The following is a 16,489-nucleotide window of genomic DNA, read 5'->3' as shown; positions in this document are numbered from 1 at the left end:
GGTTCAAGTCCATCGTGTGACACCTCCTTCATTAGTGTCGTCTTTTCTCGGGCTTTCTGTCCGACCGCTTCTGTGATCTCTTTAGCTTTCTTAGAATCATCCTTCTCCCCTATTTTCTTTTCTTATGTTTTTTTTGTCCTAAAAAAAAATTCTCTTTTCTGACTTCCTCTTTTCCACCGTATAATAATTTTGTTTTCTTCTTTTAAAAGGTCCATTAATAGCGAGGTTCAATTCCTCCTCTTTTCTCTTCTTATTTTTTCTCATAGCAAGAGCAATATTATTATCTTTTTTCTTAAGTTTAAAGATATCAAATTTCATCCTTCTCTTCCTCCTCTCCTTTGTTTGTTTTTTTAAGCAGCAATCGCATTGTGGCAGTCTTTCCTTCATGAGTATTGTTCTAGCCATCTTTTGATGGTCAAATAATAAGTTTTTTTTCCAAGTTTTGTTCAATAGTAAATTTTCTACCTCAGCTCCAGCATATGCAGCCACCAAAATGCAGCCTTCTCTCCTTGCTGCTCTTATTCCGATGACAAGTCATATTCCAGCCTTCAAACAACAACACCTCGTCTCCTTCTAGTTGTTGTCTTCTTTCATCAAAGGCAAAGTTCAACAAATTGTCATTTCGTTGGTCGCACTGGTGGATTTTGCTCTAAAAGAATACCCATTGACCGCCTTCTACATTGATTGCCGCTGACAACATCACTCGTTGGCTATCTCTCACAATACTCCTGATTCATCTTCCAAACAACGCACAGTTGCGTGCTCTTCGACTAAGACTGAATATCGTGCCATTACCTCTGTGGCATCTGGGATCCAATGGATTAAGTCATTTTTAACAGATATGCTTCTTCTGGTTACCACGTCTGTTGTGCTTTTCACTGATAATTTGGGCATCCTAACTGTGAGTTACTCATATTTCTGCTGACGATCAGTTGGTTGATGCACTTATCAAGTCACTTTCTCGATAAATGACTTCTATCGTCATGAGAGAGCGTATTAGGACACCATCATGGAGAGCGTATTAGGAAATAATTATTATAAATAAATAGTTATTTATTTCCTAGTTATTAGGGAATAATTATTATTAGAAAATAGTTATTTATTTCCTAGTTATTAGAAAATAATTATTATTAGGAAATACTTATTGTTTTCCTAATTTATGTATTTTTCTATTTTCACTTGTAATGATATTTCTATATATCATATGCTATTATTAATAATATATATGAATTCTATCGTCAATACTCCTCTCCCTAATTTGAACATTAGTCTTCTAGTCTTCATGGTATTCTTGTTATTATCCCCAGGCAGATTGGTTTGCCCGTTTTTCATGGTATTCTTCTTATTTTTCCGAATTGAGTTTCTGTTATTCTTGACATCTTGGCATTCTTATTATTCCCGATTGGGATTATCAAACTTCAAATTTTGTTTTTAGTCTCTTTATGCTCCATAATTGTACTTTTGTTTGGTATTCCTATCATGCTCGTCTCATTCTTCTATTGGGCACTGAACTTAAGATTTAATTCATTCAATAAGTTTTCATTATATAAAGAGAAATCATTTTTCTCTATCGAAAGAAAAGAATCAAGTGTAGCATGTGGATCAATTTTTTCTCTTATTGGAATATTAATCTTGGTGCATGATGACATCTAAGATTCTCTTTAGATTGATCTTATTTGACTTAACATTTTTAATCAGATTTCATTTGACTTTGCTTTTCAGTCTGACTTGAAGGAGGGACATCTAATGATATCCGGATTTATCTCTGACCTAATCCTATTCGACCTAGTACTTTTAATCGGACTTTATTTGCCTTCGGCCCTCAATTCGACTTGGAGGGACATTTGATGATATCCGAATTTATTTCCGAGCATCTCAAGTCACTAAAGTATTCTCCTGAGCAATCACATTCTCATACGTACAGTGAAGCTACATTAACACTATAGTGTTTTGGAAACCATTTTAATCTCTTGGGTAATCCAAGTGTCCAAAGACTATAATACAACATTGCTATAGAAACTATAGTTTCTAGAAACCATTCTTTCTCCAAGCAATCTAACTGTCCAAATGCTACAGTACACCACGGCTACAGTGTTATTTAGTGTTTTTGGAAACCATTCATTCTCCAAGCGATCCAAGTGCCTCAATAATACAGTACAACACTCTACAGTAGCTACAAGGATACTATAATGTTTCTGGAAATCAATTTAATCTTCCAAACACTCACGTTCCCCTATACAGTAGAATCATACTGTTATGTGAGCTAAGTAAAACAAAATTATGATGCTATGAAAATCGATCCATTCTGCCAAGCAATATTATTAAATTACAACGAGCAATATTATCAAATTCTGCCGAGCATAAGAGGCTTTAAAGTTTTTGGTTAATAATATGTGGTGATCGATGAATGGAGAAGTAGGTGACAGTTATTGGATCTAGTCCCCTAATCGCTCCTTAAGCGGATAGCTAATCGGCTACGTGGTGAATCCCTTCCGGAAGGCTATATAAAGAGTGAAAGGAGGTAAGTCACAGGTATGTTGATCTTCTTCTTCTCGTAAGTGAAGACATCTCCTCTCCATCAAGCTTCTCTCTTCTTTCTTTATTTCATCTTCTTCTTTCTTCTCATTGATTGACTTGAGTGTCGGATGCGTCGTGCTGGCAAGCTAGCCCAAGCTTTAATCGGTATTACATCTCAGAGCATCGGATCTCGTGAGTTGAAAGGACAATCAAAGCTTTTTGGAGAGGAGGAGCCCAAGCGAGTGAAAAAAGAGGCCATCAGTTATCATGACTATCAAAGGTATATGTCTCTCGCTAATGTTGAATTAGCATAAAGTTAATTCCATCTCAAATGGACTAGTGAAGTCTTCTAACATATAATAACGGATTATAATTATCCATGTTGAGCATTCTAGACTCAAAATTAAGAGATTTATTAGCAATGTGTAAAAAGTTAGTTAAATTGAATTAATTAATCAAATCGATGTAAATTAAAAGTCCAGTTCGGCTAATTTAGATTTTTTTTTAAAAATATTGATTATTTCAATTAAAGCAGTTCGATCTTGAGTTTAAAAATTTAAATTCAATTAAACTTATTAAACTGAATTCGGCTATACCCAAATCGAAATGACTTTAAAATTCCTAATTAAGTAATCCTTGACTCCCTCTGGAGTCTCGATTTTATCGTAAGTTTGGATATTTCGGTTTGGATTTAATCGATTTTTTATTAGTTGAATTTGTTCAGTATCTATATGAAGGTCGATAGGATTGGTTAGGCAAAAATAAAATTATTTGTTCAATTTCAATCTAAACAATCCGGTCGGTTCAATTATTAACTGATTGCTGACTGTTAAGATTTACTTTGCTAGTTGTTACTATAACTAAAGTTTTCATACCATTTTCCTTGTTGGGTGTGAATTATTAGATCATACTATTCCTGATTTATAATAGACTTCTCTTAGCATTTTCTATTTTAGTATATCCAGTTTCCAGTTCCCTTTATATTACTTCTAAGCAAGTTGGATGGCTAAGAGTTGCACAGACAAGGCAAAATGAATAGATTGAACTAGCAGGATGGACCAAACAAATCAAACCAGCCAACAAACAAGATGAAGGCCAAATGAGATGGCCTAACAGAGAGAAGTAAATGGGCAATGCAGGCTGAGGGTTCAGCTGCTATAAAGGATTTCAACAATTCCTCTAGTTGGCAACAATTTGTCAGTTAAGTCATTAAGATCGGATAAAAATGTATTGAAAAGTTTGATTAATTCAATTGAAAATTAAATTAATTAATGTTTTATTAGTTTGGTTTGTTTGATTCTTTTTAAAAGTTGGATCAGTTAGGTTAATTCAAAAAAAGTTTAGTTTATTTGATTTCAATTAAATTGATTCGATTGGTTCAATTTTGAATTGATTAATTGTGGCAAAAGATGAATACGCTCGTCCCCAGTGCCCCCGTCAATCCGTCCCAGGGCTAATACGAAGGAGGTAAATCATGGACGGTAAATCAAATGGCAGATCACGGTTCAATTTTGAACCGATTAATAGCCCTAGAGTTGGTAGATTAAGTTCGATTTAATGGCAGGAATCAAATCAAATGTGTTGTTTTCTCAAAGTTTAACCAACTGGCTTGATTTGGGCTTGGGCCTGTAAATAGAAAATCATTTAGATCTGGTTGAAATATTTTGAAACACTCCCTTAAACTTTTAGATTTAGACGCAGTTGAAATCTGGAGCTAAAACTAACTCAATTATTACCTTATTAGTTTAAAATGTGTGTGTAAACTAATAATACACAAATTTAAACTAAAATGTAGGTGTAAAACATCATAAATCACAAATAGATGATACATTTAGTTTATTTAGATAATTTAAAACTCAAATTAGTGTAACACATATATGTATAATATAAAATTAAAGAAATAAGATCAAACGTGTTGTTTAATCAAAGTTTAACTCAATTATTATCTTATTAGTTTAAAATTCGGGTTTGAGTTGATTACTCTACCCTTGAGTTGGTAGATTGGAAGAGCACATATTTTTTGGATTATTTTTTTTTTTTTTTTTGTGATCCAGGAAATATGCCATTCGTATTTATGGTCGGATCGCAGTCGCGATCCAATCATAAATGGTTGCGATCCCTTCCTGCGTTCACTGTCCTCATCAGGTTATAGTTTTTATTTGGAGCGGATGCTGGTGATGGATAAGTGGCCAGGTTACTGGGCGCCGAGTGAGAGTGTCCTCCGGGCGACCAGAGGCCGCCCGTTCCGAACAAAAACTATAATCTGATGGAGAAGGTGAACCCAGGAAGGGATCGCAACCATTTACGGTCGGATTGGGGTCGCGATCCGACCGCATATGCGAGTGGCACATCCCTGGACCACAAAAAATGGTCCAGAAGATCCTGCCTCAGATTGGAATCGATTTAATAGGTCTAAATCACAGTCATGATCTGACCGTAAATGTGAGTGGCATATTTCTGGACCACAAAAAATGATCTAGAAGATCCACCTCATATTGGAATCGGTTTAATAGGTCCAAATCACATTTGAATAAGATCAAACGTGTTGTTTGGTCAAAGTTTAACGCTTGATTTTGGTCTTTGGGTCTGGGTCTCTAAATAGATCCAATTGAAATCTTTAAAAAGACTCCCTCGAACTTTTAGATTTAGCCCCAGTTGAAATCTGGAGCTAAAATATATATTACATTAATTTGAGTTTTAAATGATCTAAAAAAGCTAAATGTATCATCTTTTAAGTATTTGTTATTTATGGTGTTTTCCACACATTTTAGTTTCAAATTGTATATAATTAGTTTAAAATGAATAATAATTTAATGTAATTTATTTATTATAATAACCATGTCACTAGTTGAGCTAAGTAAAAATTCAATAATATATACGGTTAAATAAGTTCAATACAACAAGCAAATCGAGATACTATTAAGCTCAACTTAACTTATTCACAACGATAATTTACCAAAACGCGTACTACGGTTAATGTATTTACCAAAAAGCGCATCACAGTTTTGTATTTACCAAAAGGCAGATTTTACCAAAATCAATCCCCAGATTACCCCTCTGGCTAACCTGACAACCGCTTTTTTCAAACACATTTTTCCAAGCATCCAAGCCGAAAGTAGAATAGAAAAATAATTTATGGTTCGGATACACGTCTTCTCACTGTCTCTCTCTCTTCGTCCCTCTGTGTGGTGTTATAAACTTGAAAGAAAAAAAAATAAAAAAAATATGAACCCTGCGCTTGCCATTACTGCTCGTGGTGGTTGGCGATTGCAATAGACCAGTTAGGTTTATGGCATAATTGCGTAAGAGTTGCTAGAGGAGACCAAGGACAAATTAAGTTAAGAAGGTCAGCCGAGAAGGACAAACTTCTTGCAAGAGGGAAATGAATAGAAGCACACATTTAAAGATTTAGACATGTATGTATGGATTTTTTTACTGTAAAATAGGGTAGTGAAGGTAAATAAAAAGTACACCATTTGTCTGTGAAGGGTGGCAGCAAAAAGTGGTATTATGGTTAATTTTGGTTGTGTGGGGAATAATATTCAATAACACCTGAATTATGATGTAATAGAAGACTTAATCGATTTAATTCATGTTAGTTTTTGACGTTGATAGTTAAGTTTGGCTAGGGTTTAGTCAGTGGTGGTCCTAGTTTACAAGAAGTATCTGCTTCAAAAGTGGCTTGATATCTATGAGATCATGCCCAACGTGGGCCTGATATCTATGATATCAGGCCCACGTAGAGCCTGATATCGATAATGTGTTATGTGGTTAAAACTTTGCTTTTACATCAGACCGTTCCTAGTTTGAGCAAAATTACAATTTAACTACAAAAAATGATTATGTAGTTGCAAATTTACTAAAATAGTTTTTTAATTTATTTATCAGGGATGATCATATAACTGACGAAATTCTATCTGAGATATGGAATACTCTTGATGCAACTTCTAGCATTGGACATGCAGATAATGTAGGAGAAGTATCCAGAACAAATATTCCATCATCTTCACAGTATACTTGTGTGCATAACACAAATAGAAATACGAGCAGTAATTTCACATTTAATCTAAATGAAGAAGCTAGTATTCAAGAAGATGAGGTTCTGAACCCGTGTGCAACACTTGTTGATTACTATGAGCCTAGTTGGAGTGAGGAGGAAGGGTATTATAACCGAAATGGAGAGGAAATGCAATACAATACAAATGTACAAGAATTCTTTGCTGATGATATGCAGATTGAACAATATGAAATATCTCAAGAGCAGTATAGTAACTTAGAGGAGGAGTTCCCAATAGCTGATGATCCATATATTCTAAATTCTCGATTGCTCCAAAGGCCAATTGAAGAGGCAACAAATCAGCATGAATTTTTTGTAGGATAGATATTTCAGTCTCGACAAGAGTTTAAGAATCAACTTGTGAAGCATGCCATGGTTAAACATATGAGATATAACCCAGTTGACACTAGGAAAAATAAAGTAAAAGCTGTCTGCTTCAATCAACCGTGTAAGTGGAGAGTAGTTGCCAGGGGGGATGTCGAGTTCATTGTTACGAAATATATAAAGGAACACCAATGTGGCACCATTAGGGAAAGTGCTGATCATCAAGCATGCTCTTCATCCTTTGTAGCTTCTTTTGTTGAAGAGCAATTTCTTGCTAATGAACAATACAAGCCAAGTATGATTATAGCAGATATAAAAGCCAGGTTCGGAGTGACCATATCCTACAGAAAAGATTACATAGCTCGAGAGAAAGCGATGAAGAAAGTTGTTGGAGATTATGATAAAGCATATAGAGATCTTCCACTATATCTGCGTGAGTTAAGAGTAAGGGATCCTGAAACCTATGTTGCACTACACAGGAATGGGGATAATCAGTTCCAACGATGTTTTTGGGGTTTTGGAGCTTGTAGGAGAGTATTTAGGTCTTATCTGCGTAAATTAATTGGAATTGATGCCACACACCTAAGAGGCAAATATCCGGGTGTGTTGTTGATGGCTACATCAATAGATGCTAATGACAATGTCCTCCTAGTAGCCTTTGGAATCGCTGAAGTTGAATGTGGGTCTGCATGGGAGTGGTTTCTGGATCATACGAAGAGATTCTTTAATGTTGATCCAGAGTCAATGAGTATAGTATCAGATAGACATCGTGGCATTATAGTAGCAGTTAGGAAAGTATACCCTACTGCCCATCATGCTTTTTGTTGCCACCACATGTCTTGCAATATGGTAACAGATACTGGCAGTAGGTCAGGTTTAAGGTTGTTTTGGGCAGTTGCTCGAGCAAACACAACACTACAATATGATCTCATAATGCAGTCCATGCTTGAAAAACATCCAGATGCTCATAAGTGGCTTCAGAACATTGACCCTAAAAGATGGGCTAATGCACACTTTAGTGGGAGAAGGTACACAATGCTAACCACCAATTGTGTAGAGAGTTTAAATGCTTTGTTCAAGGAGACGCGTGAACTTCTGATAAACAGGTTAATTGATAATACCAGAAGAAAGGTAGCTCAATGGTTCTGTAACCGTAAGGAGGAAGCGTCGAAATGGTATGTAGCGTTGACACCTCATGCTACCAAAGAAATGCAATCAAGGAGGGAGAAAGCTAGACGATATAAAGTCCACCCCTACTCTCAATCCGAAATGGAAGTAGAGACATGGGGTGCTTCATACATTGTTGATTTAGAGAGGAAATATTGTAACTGTGGGGAGTTTCAAATTTCAGGATTGCCTTGCTCACATGCAAATGCCGTCATAATTCACCGGAACATGGATACACTCCCATATTGTGAGCATTACTTTCATTCACATAATTGGAAAACGACATACATGGATCGTATTTACCCCTGTCGAAGCAAAGAATTTTGGCCTAGGGGTGTCAACAACATTATAGTGCTATGTCCCCGTAGCCTTGTGCAGCCTGGTAGGCGAAAGAAGGCAAGGATCGAGTCAAAACATAATGGGAAGGTAAAAATCAAATGCAGCAGGTGCAAACAACTGAGCCATAATCGGAGGACCTGTAGAATGCCGCCAGCCCTTGGATCTTGACTGAATTGTAAATTGGAGGAGTTGAGGCATATGTTTTGTATGAAGTACATAAATAGGTTTGTAAGACAAATAGTTGTTAAAAGTGATGTTTCTGTTATATACGTTTATGGAGTATTTAGTTTGTGTTACAGTTTTATGGTAGGTATGAGAAGTGTAAACCATCACCTGCAAGGCAGAAATAATACTTCACACCATATCTCCATTGTGTCAAATAAAAATGCGATACATTTCAATTCAATAGGAAGGGGTTCGTAATTTCAAAGTCACATTAATATGTAGTGAAATATAGATGTGTTAAAACATGCACAAAGGGAGTGTAGTAATTCATTCCATAGGGTAGAAAAAGAAAAGGTGTGCATTGTTCCGTGCCTACTGGCACGGTGCCATACTTCCTAATCCATGGTGTATAAATTATGTTTGACACCATAAATACCATCTTCCCACCAAGACCTTCACAGGGGACTTGATTTCATGAAAATCCAAGTAGGGGAGGGTCATCAGTGGGTTTTGGTCAAAACCCACTGATGGACCTAGACACATCGGATTGGACCCATTTCAGCGCTAGTGGTATTCTAGAGTTGCAAGGACTCAGAATCTGGTGGCAAATAAATGTTTAAATATTTATAGGTGCTGGGAAAAATTTAAAATACAATCAGCCTCTGTTGGGCCTGATATGCTTGGATATCAGGCCCAAAGTGGCCTTGACACTTATAAATGACAACTGGCACGGAGTCATACTTCGTAATCCATGGTGTATAAATTATGTTTGACACCATAAATACCATCTCCCCACCAAGACCTTCACAGGGGACTTGATTTCATGAAAATCCAAGTAGGGGAGGGCCATCAGTGGGTTTTGGTCAAAACCCACTGATGGACCTAGACACATCGGATTGGACCCATTTCAGCGCTAGTGGTATTCTGGAGTTGCAAGGACTCAGAATCTGGTGGCAAATCATTATTTAAATATTTATAGGTGCTGGGAAAAATTTAAAATACAATCAGTCTCCGTTGGGCCTGATATACTTGGATATCAAGCCCAAAGTGGCCTTGACACTTATAAATGGCAACTGGCACGGAGCCATACTTCATAATCCATGGTGTATAAATTATGTTTGACACCATAAATACCATCTCCCCACCAAGACCTTCACAGGGGACTTGATTTCATGAAAATCCAAGTAGGGGAGGGCCATCAGTGGGTTTTGGTCAAAACCCACTGATGGACCTAGACACATCGGATTGGAACCATTTCAGCTCTAGTAGTATTCTGGAGTTGCAAGGACTCAGAATCTGGTGGTAAATCATTATTTAAATATTTATAGGTGCTGGGAAACATTTAAAATACAATCAGCCTCCGTTGGGCCTGATATGCTTGGATATCAGGCCCAAAGTGGCCTTGGCACTTATAAATGGCAACTGGCACGGAGCTATACTTCGTAATCCATGGTGTATAAATTATGTTTGACACCATAAATACCATCTCCCCACCAAGACCTTCACAGGGGACTTGATTTCATGAAAATCCAAGTAGGGGAGGGCCATCAGTGGGTTTTGGTCAAAACCCACTGATGGACCTAGACACATCGGATTGGACCCATTTCAGCTCTAGTGGTATTCTGTAGTTGCAAGGACTCAGAATCTGGTGGCAAATAAATGTTTAAATATTTATAGGTGGTGGGAAAAATTTAAAATACAATCAGCCTCCGTTGGGCCTGATATGCTTGGATATCAGGCCCAACATGGGCCTGATATCCAAACATATCATACCCAAAGTGGCCTTGGTATGGTATCCTTTCTTATAAATTTAATTTACAATAATTTTATTCACCATAAATTTTAGTTACACAAACAGTAAATCATTACTACAATAAATTATTACAATTGTTCACTATTTCTATAGTTTAAAGTTTTTGTCAGACATGATTTTGTGTCCAAGTCTAAATCTATAAGCTCTCATATCAGCTTGTATAAAGTCTGTAGATCTCCAGAACATCAAACTCTCTGCATAGCGCATTATAAAAAAAGTACAATCCAACCTACAAAACAAATGCACAATCCATCATAGAAAAGACAAATAGAATTATTATGGAACATACACTAATACTTACGATTTGCTTTGTGTGGGGCCAATAACTTGCATCGTTTTATACTCTCTCCCGGAGAATGGTTCTAAACCTTTATGCCATATGTGATAGTATGACCAGTTCAGCTCCTTAAAAAACAACACCTACAAATATCAAACCATAGTAATTAATACATAAACAATGATTATTGGATATAAGAAATTTGTTACTTACAGTTTGATTAAAAACAGAAGTGTAATTTTCTGTGGTGCCAAGAGAGTTATAATGAATTATTTGTCGTTCCTCCAGGTCCATGACCATTAGATGCCAATGATCATCTTGGTTATGTAGAGGACAAAAAATATATCTAATGTCCTTGTCGTCATCTGTTTTTGCAGTTTGTTTCAATGCATCCACGTGCATCATTCCGAACAAGTCCTATACAAATAATAGAGCTATTATGGCGACTGCATCCAATATATAATTTAAACAATTTACAATGAGATAAGGGACATACTGGGAATCCAAACCCACAAAATATGGATGGGTGGTATGGTGAGTTAGAGTGTTTGGCTTCATTAGCAAGAATATTCCAATAAACATTTATGCAATCCCCATTGGTATATTGTGTCCAATCAAATATTGTCATAAAAGATTGCATATCTAAGGAGAAATTATCATTTGCCCATATTGGTTGCACCGTCACCCTACACACAAGTATACAGTCAATGGTATTTAATAAATTGAAAATAAAAAAATTATCATTAAACTCCAATAATACTCCTTTGTTGACATGTGGGTTAAGAATTTAGGTTGTCAACTACGTTACCTTAACTGACTGAGCTTCAACAATGCATCGACTATCACATCATCTTTGCTCATTTTAAAAAATGTTTTTGCTTGCTGAGATAATTAAAATAATACTATGTCATTAAGGATTCTAAAATAACAACTTACCTACTCTCGACCATACCTTCAATATTTTGGTTTTGACCTTGTTAATTTCATGACATTGTGTTTCTATCTGTGATGAACTTGTATTTTCTGTCTTTGATGGTGCAGGAGCATCTGGTTCGACACTAAGAACAACCTGTTTGCCTTTTTTTTGGTGCATTGGGATATCAACCTTCTCTGGGTTCTCTTTCTTTTGGGGCCTACCCGAAAATTAGTTGGAATTATAGGCAGATTAGGGTCTATGTCTTCTGATGCTGGGTCTATGCCTTCTGATGCTCTTGGCTCCCCTGATATGCTCTGTATGACTTGTTGGAGCTCTTTAATCTTATTTTCAGCATCGGCTATGATTTTGTCTTTTACAGTTAAAATTCTGTTATCCATGTCAGAATTTATAGTGTCAGCCTTGTTGCCACTCGTATCCCGTTCTTTACGCAGTTCACTTATTTGTTGATCCTTTTCTTTAAGCATAGCTTCCATATCAGCAATCACAATATCCTTTGCTGCTACTAGACTATCCTTTTCTTCTATCACCGTTGCCAGGTTTTTATTAGCTTCCTCCAAACTTTGAGAAGCTTTATGTAATTCTTGCTTTAAACTCTCAATTTTGTTATCCTTTTCCTTGCACAAACTACAATCTACGGTATCGTCACACTGGAGTTGGCCTTCTTCGGCTTGATGTAAAGATCCTTGGCCAACCAACTCAAGATACTCAGATGGCTGAGGCCGGTTTGGTAGTAAATTAAACTCTAATTCTGTCGGAATTAAATCTACTAAAATTTTATCTGCAGTTACACGGTCTATCATTTTTTTTACTGTGTCAACATGATAGTTAGGCCACCTCCATCGTAGTATTCTTGGCAATTTTTCTGGATGGTCTGGATTAATAATGCTGATGTGCTCACACACTCATACCTACAATATGATTATAAAAATAATTCATAATCTTTACACATATCTTGCTATATATGTAATCGGACTTACAGCTAAAATATTTGGAAATCCCTTTAGCAAGGGGGCCTTGGGCGTTGCATCAGCAACCTGTGATTTTGGTCTTAATGTAAGCTCCAATCCAATGGAGTCTAATTGTTGAGCCATGAAACTGTATACTGCATTGCACCAGTTAAACCTAGCTAAGTTCTCAAAATCATCTACACAGTCAATTAGGGAGAGCACAGGTATTCTGAGAACACTGCTACTCCCACAAAACAGAACTGTTGTAAAAAATACAGGATAAAAAGCTGACAGTACAGCTTGTCGTTTGATCTAGACTTCCTAATCAGTTTCTCTAAATGTTTGGCAGAACAATCCGATTCTCGGAAAAACTACATGTACAGTGCGCTTGAAGCCTCATTTAAATCGAGACGAACTATATCTCCATTGTCGGGTAGGCCAAGAATCAGTCTCACATCTACCTTTGTAAAATTGAGCTTCTTCCCATGGAAGATAAAGTTTTTTTCCTCATGATCCCAGTTATCAAACATATTTTGTACCTGAGCTCTTACAAAAGAACTATCAGGGAGATCGAGGATCCAGGAAAAAGGTGTGCCTCGAATCATCTGTTCTTGTTCTGCAGTCGGGTTAACAGAAGAGATAAACTTTCTGAAGTGGCAAATGGTACTTTTCCAGTTCATTCTTTTAGTTCTTCCTCTGTTGACGTAACTTTGATAATTTGGTCGATCAGCACACAGACTTGTGGAGACTTCTTTTGTTGCCATTGCGAACCTACGTACTGTATAACCACACACAGAAAAACAACTCTTAGTTCCCGTAATAACGACTACGCTCTTATTCTAACACACCCACACAAACCCTAGGTTAACCGGTTATAGAAAGCTTAACTAAATGAGCAACCGACCTCCGTACGGAAATGATTCTTGAACGCCGGTGAAGGAAGAGTGGGTTTTGGCCCGGAGCTGCGTTGAATGGCTTCGAGAAGAAGATGAAGACCGAAGCAGGAGAGTGTGCGCTTTTGCAGATTGAAACTTGGGCCTGATATCTCATTAATTTATTTTATTTAATCACCTCGATTTATGTGTAAGATTATTTATTATTATTTTGAAATAATAGTTTTTATATTATCAGCCCCCACATTGGGCCTGATATGCACTCATATCAGGCCCACGTTGGGCCTGATATCCAAGCATATCAGGCCCAACGGAGGCTGATTGTATTTTAAATTTTTCCCAGCACCTATAAATATTTAAATAATGATTTGCCACCAGATTCTGAGTCCTTGCAACTCCAGAATACCACTAGAGCTGAAATGGGTCCAATCCGATGTGTCTAGGTCCATCAGTGGGTTTTGACCAAAACCCACTGATGGCCCTCCCCTACTTAGATTTTCATGAAATCAAGTCCCCTGTGAATGTCTTGGTGGGGAGATGGTATTTATGGTGTCAAACATAATTTATACACCATAGATTACGAAGTATGGCTCCGTGTCAGTAGGCACGAAACAGTGCACACCTTTTCTTTTTCTACCCTATGGAAGGTGACTATTAAAATTGATGTTATTTTATTATTTTGATCAGGCCCCTGTAAGAATGCTTGGAGTTTTTATTAGGGGGAGATAGAATACTGCTTTATTAAATGATATTCATATCAGGCCCACGTTGGGCCTGATATCCAAGCATATCAGGCCCAACGGAGGCTGATTGTATTTTAAATTTTTCCCAGCACCTATAAATATTTAAATAATAATTTGCCACCAGATTCTGAGTCCTTGCAACTCTAGAATACCACTACCGCTAAAATGGGTCCAATCCGATGTGTCTAGGTCCATCAGTGGGTTTTGACCAAAACCCACTGATGGCCCTCCCCTACTTGGTTCTACCTGAAATCATGTTCCCTGTGAAGTTCTAACTGGGAAGATGGTATATCTGGTGTCAAAACGTATTTATACCCCATTTCTAATAAGGTATTGCTCCATGGCAGTTGGCACGGAACCTAGTGACGTGCTCTGGAAACCGACTGTTGGTCCGAGCCTATTTGATTTTTTAAACAATCCCAACCGTTACCATGTTTTCAGTTTTGAGAAGATAGAAATGGTGTGCATTACAACTTATATACATTGTCTCTTTCCACTGATAAGCACCAGCATTGCATTTTGTATTTTGTGATTTATATTTCTGACTAATCACTATGCAATATTATTAATATTCCAGTGACAGTTTCTAATCTTCTCATACACTACATACCACCGTATTATACAACAAAGACTACATACAAAGATATTAAAAGTCCTACACTACGTAATAATTGCATTTACATTCTATACAAGTTTTTTCCTTACAAGACTGGATATTTAATCCAATGTTTGAAAATATTTATCCCTCAAAATTGCTACCATTACATCAATTCTAATCTTTTTCATGTCTCCTTGGTTGAAGTCCATCTTCATATCATATAGGAGACATCGAATGTATTGCATCACAAAGAAGCCACAGTCAATGCTGTAAAGAACAACAGCATTTTAATTGTCAATATTTTTTTTATCAATTATTTATATTCACACCTTGTGCTCAATTTATCTTGCTTGTTGTTGTGGACATTCAATTGTGCGAGAGACCCATCTATCAAACGGATAATGCCTTTCCAAGTTTGGATGAATAGCAGCAACGTGCTCACGACTATATAATTTAAAATCTGATACCTGAAGATTGAAGAGGAAATTTTCATTTTCCATCAACTAGCATTTATATTAAAATACAAACAATATCATTATTATTAGATGCTCACCGCTGCTTCAAATTCATATTTGTATTTACTTCCACTTGCAAGAGAATTGTAATGATTGAACGTCATTGATTTGGTGTCCACCACCAGCAAGTGGAAGTGTGCATTATCACTGCACAAAGGTATAAATATATACCTTACCTCTTCATCTCGTCTATCCGTCTTTATCATGTGTTGGAAGACAAACTTACTTGACGATTTCATTAATGACTACAAATATGCAAAGTCATACATACATAACCAACTAATAAAAAGAATTCTATTTTTTACTATCATCAAATCAATTCCTTACTGTGAAGAATGTTGAACAATATATTGACTTGTTGTATATGCTTCCAGATGGAATGCCCCTCTAAATAAAATTTTACAATACGTGTCGATTACATCCCCTCTTGTCAACATTTCTCCATTCACACCAGATAAAAGGGAATACAAATTTAAACAAAAGGGTGGTTCCTCCCAAACTATATCATTTGTAAACCTACAAAGTAAACAAATCACAGATTATTTTTACAAATTTCTTTTTAATAACCTTAGCCCAAATATGTAATCAGATATGCATATATTATACTTTACTATTCAACTATTTAATTTACATACTTTATTTCCTCCAAGGCTTTTAACAAGTACACCACCTCTTCGTCTTGTTTTTTTTTCTTGGAAGACTTAAATTGCTTCTTCACATACTATGCATACAAACAAAAAAGGCAATTAGATAATCCATTATATCTAACAAATTGCAAAGAAATTTGCATATATCGTCTTACAGCAATTGCTTGTTTCCTCATTTTGTCATATTTGGCAAACATTTCTACATCCTTGTCTGCCTCTTCATCAGATTTATCTTCCATCATTTGTACAATATTAATTTCTTCTTCCATTTCATCCAAACCTATTTTTCCTTTCCCCTTGCCCACAACAACATATTCTTTGACAAATTTTTTTCCTTCTCCTATACTTGTAACTTTTTCCGCAGGCTCACTTATATGTATATTTCTACGCTGCCTCTTAGGTAAAGTTTTGAGCCACAATGGACTATCAATTGGAGTATCCCTGTAATCATAGCGACTTCTGTCACGTCCTCTCCTACTTCTTGTTGTAACACCTACAGGTTCAATTTGAGGATCGTCTACAGACTCGCTATATTGAGATTCCATGTTTT

This window comes from Zingiber officinale, chromosome 9A, assembly GCF_018446385.1.
Source record: "Zingiber officinale cultivar Zhangliang chromosome 9A, Zo_v1.1, whole genome shotgun sequence".
Lineage (NCBI taxonomy): Eukaryota > Viridiplantae > Streptophyta > Magnoliopsida > Zingiberales > Zingiberaceae > Zingiber > Zingiber officinale.
Note: the sequence above shows the minus strand (reverse complement) of the source record.